Source organism: Xenopus laevis, chromosome 2L (genome assembly GCF_017654675.1).
Source record: "Xenopus laevis strain J_2021 chromosome 2L, Xenopus_laevis_v10.1, whole genome shotgun sequence".
In the NCBI taxonomy this organism is placed as follows: Eukaryota; Metazoa; Chordata; class Amphibia; order Anura; family Pipidae; genus Xenopus; species Xenopus laevis.
The window spans coordinates 56,421,670-56,426,103 of NC_054373.1; positions in this window are offsets into that span (position 1 = coordinate 56,421,670).

Consider the following 4,434-nt stretch of genomic DNA (forward strand, 5'->3'; position numbering starts at 1 on the left):
GCGCGGCAACATGCGGGGGTGGGGTTATGGTTTAATGGGCGGGTCTTCGAGGAACCCGCTTAAACAGTTGGACACACCCTAGTAGTACGTTTCCAATGAGGAGTTTGAGTGTGTCGCTGAGCTGTGGGAGTTGTAGTCTCAGCCCTTATTAGTAGTTCTTTTATGATAGAGCTGTAAAGCTACCGGCTCAATTTAACGTCCCCACTGCCCAATTAAGGAAAATGATATAAGTTGCGCATAGCTGTGAATGATGATTTGTTGTTGCTGTTATAGCATACCTCCCAACATTTTGGAAGTAAAAAGAGGGACAAAAAATTTTTTTCCGCATGTAGTGCAGCAATTTTTTGACCACACCCCTTTCTGTGACCACACCCCCTAATTACCATGTTTGTTTTACAAAATTTGGCAGGTTATGAAAGTTTGAAAATATTTCTCCTTATCTAAACTGTGTTTTTGTATCTCAAAATTGTTACAAAGTATCTTATTTGCACCTGTTAGCTGTTCTGGGTTCTCTGCTAAAAGCCAATTAAGTGAGAAACTTTGTTTCTTTTTCTGGCTGTTCAGCGCAGAGAAAAGAGGGACTTTCCAGTACAAATGAGGGACTGCGGGTTGAGCTGTCAAAAGAGGGACTGTCCCTCTGAAAAAGGGACAGTTGGGAGGTATGTTATAGTTTATATGGCTGAGAGATGTCATATGGGAGGGAAGGACCTGGACGCTGTAATTAAGAAGCTTAGTTCTTCAAAACATATGGGGACCAGTTCACAGAGACACCAGGGTTGCCAGGTCTAATTTTCAAAACCAGCCAAAGTAAGCAAGAAAACCAGCCAAGAGGCACTTCAAAAGTAGCCCAAAAAAAGCACAATATGTGCAGTGAAAAAGTCTAAAAAACAAAAAATATATTTGAAAATAGCCGTTTTCAAACTTTCACTTATTTTTACATGAAGCAAAATGGGACAGATTTGCCTGTCATCAGGGGCATAATTATAGATGGGGGTCCAGGAGGTATAGGGGCTAGTGATGTGCAGGCCGACCTGATACCCGCGGGTCTGGGTCAACCTCGCACTGCCACCTTCAAATGCCGGCTTCCGACTTCTGGTTTTATAGTCTCGCGTCTGCTCACCCGCCCCTTTTGTGACGTCATTGTGACGTCATCGACGAGGCAGCACGGGTCTATAAAAGGACCCCAGAAGCGCAGGTGCGGGCGGGCACGGGCTGCAGCAGGGCGGGTTAGGGTCGGGTGCGGGTCAGGAAAACCCTGACCAGCACATCACTAATAGGGGCCCCATGAAGCCCTAATACATATGAAATTTCAATAAATATTGGTAAAACAGCTCAACCTCTAGACATTTTGATGGCCGGCAGATTTTTGCCCCAAAATTGTCTGAAATTGAAGAAATCACCGGAAAACACGAGAGTGACGGTAGACTGGGGTACAGAGCCCAAAATCTAGTAACTCCCAACTTCTACACAAGATAGTCCCATTGCATGCTGGGCATTGTAGTCTTACATTAAACTTGGCAGTAGGCAAACTGTTAAACAAAAACTACATTACCCTACATGCATTGGGAGGTTTGGTACAATAGGCAAGAAAAAACGTTGTCTGGTTGCCAAAGGCCCAAGAAGTAGCCCAAATCTGTAATTTTGCTAATTTGTACTTTCAAAAATTCACCTGGACTTTAAATTAGTAGCACAAATTGGCGGGAAACCCACCAACATGGCAACCCTAAGACACACAATAGTGAATAAAACTGCTAACCAAACTGCTGGCCATAAATTAGACATTTTACTATAAAATCATGCACTGGTCCACACCACCAGGAGATTCATTGGGAAATTAACAAAATTAGCAGCCAAATTACTTTCCATCACTTGCGAATCAAATTGAATCACAAAAAAGTACCCAAGGGTAAAAGGGCAAAGATTCTCTGCCTGTTATCTTCTCCACATGCAAAGCTGACCTGCTCACATCTGTCTCTGTTCTGTTTCAGCCATGAAGTTGGCCTGTATGTGGACAAAAATGCATTGTTTCCACAATATGGCCATCCTAACTGTTGAGGTTGTATGAGACAACTGCATAGACTGGGAAAATAAAGCAAAAAAGAACATTTAATAGTCTATACTCTGTAACACTGATTTTTTTTTTTTATTTGAAGGTCCATGGCACAAGGACCAAAGAGGGTTGCCATGCCATCTGTCCAGTTTTGTGTGCCTTATCCAGCAATATCTAAGGTAGTATCACTGCCAGTGCTGGACTGGGCCTCCATTTATAGGCCTGTGGTGAAAACAAGAAAAGATTGATAGGAACTGTACAATACAGTAGGAGCTTGCACACTCTCACAAAGTCCAAAGACCAGGCCAGTAGTGATGATGAACAGGCCTGGATTGGCAATCTGTAGCTTCTGGCAAATGCCAGAGGGGCTGCTGTAAGATGTCACAGACAACCACTGTTTATTGGGCTAGTGGGGGGCTTATGTGGGCCTTTGTCAACTTGAAATGCCAGGGCCTATTTCATCATCACCTGTCAGATGATGAAAGTCAGTGTATTCCAGGAGAATTACAGCCTGATGCATTTCATGTTAGAGGTACTTAATCGTAAGATAATAAAAATTGTCTTGGTGGGGCCACATGGGAGAGCCTATGGTATACTGGCAGTTGCAGGCCAGTCTAACCCTCTCCTCAGTGATCACTTGAGGTGCTTGCTATGACATTTGGGCTTAGGGTTGCCACCTTTGACTTATGCAAAAACTAAAAAAGGAGCGGGGTAATAGCATCAGAGGCAGAGCAGTGCCATATTGGGGAGGGGTTATGGCATTTGGCATGGGTGTACTAGTGCCAGTGTGGCATGGCTTAAAGCTTTTATTTTTTAATCTCTGTCCCCTTTAATGTCCCATACACGATAATGCAATTTATTGCCAACATCTTCAGCTATGTGATTATAATGGGTTGGGTAGCCATCAAACCTACTGCATCTATAGAAGTCAACATTGTCCTGTTAGAACAAACAATGGCATGAAATCCAGCAGCTAACCGTGTTGGTAGGTACTTTAGCAAGCCTTGTTTTGGCCTGGTCAGTCAGACTACTAACAAGACACTGTGCCTACGGTTGCCACATTTTCCAGGAAAAAATACCGGCACTGTGCCTAGCTTTATATGCTGATGGGATAAACATGGACTGCCAAAAATGTTTCTTAAGTACTTCATAATGTGTAACTCCTCGTACATTCTCAGCTATTTCCAGCTTAGATTCCCAGAATCCTCTTGGAGCAAAGAGGATCTTGGGAGAATTTAGCATTTGACACCAGTTACCTAGAGGTTCTGAAAGATTGCAAATTGTTCTTTAGCTCTAAAGTGGTCTGTTCACATGTTGTGGGAGAAAACTCATGCATAATATATATAAATGATATATATTGTTGCTACATATTTTAGCGTTACATTTTAGGTTTTGCTTGTCGCATGATGTTTTGTTTTTATTGTGCAACACAGTTTACCCCAGTGTGAGGTATTTCATGCAACATTAGCACATAATGTGGTGTTTCATAGAGTTTTTAGCAAAACAAACTATTAGCGTGCAGTTGGATGCCGGACAGTACCCCATTGTACAGTAGCACCCCTACCCCCACCATGAACCTCCCCAAAAGGAGAAAAACACTTTAAACAAAATTAACCCTCTTTTGACAGAGTAATATTTGTTTGGAAACACAGATATGGGCACCACTGAGTAGGGGATAAATGTAGCAGATGAAAGGTTTCTAATCTGTTGCATTGTATATAAGAGGTTCTGTAAAACCAGTCGCATATACGATATCAAATATAATAGCTCGAATCCAATTGCATAATACTGGAACACAGCAAGAGAGAGAGTAGGAAATTCAATAAGTCGCTTTGCTTTTTTATAGTTCTTTCCCATAAGGCTGCAAGATAACTACAGGTATGTGATCTGTTTTCCGGAAACCCGTTATCCAGAAAGCTCAGAATTACAAATTTTTTTAAAAATGCCTGTATAAGGTGAATTGTGGGCTAATATAGCACTTCAATGCTTAAGAATATAGAAAAGCTCATATAGCACTGTATAAGTTATAGGATCAATGCCACTGTCATATATAGATATATTTGTTTGAAGGCAGTTGTTTCCAAGTCTGTCAGAATATTCCCCAGACAGTTTGTTTTCTGGGTATCCTCACAACATTAGATGGATTATTGCATTCTCAGATATTCTGATAGATGCACGAATATTAACTGCTCAGGCTGTACTGCTGTGAGATCCCTTTGGGCCTGCAGCACACTAGGCATTTTTATTGTTCCTTTCATTTGATGTCACTGGGAACGGACCTACAACACATTGCCTGCATTTTGATCGCTATCACAAGTTTCAAAATGCCACTCAGGAACCATTAGCTCATACGGCTTCAAATGATGTTCTCATAATACATATGC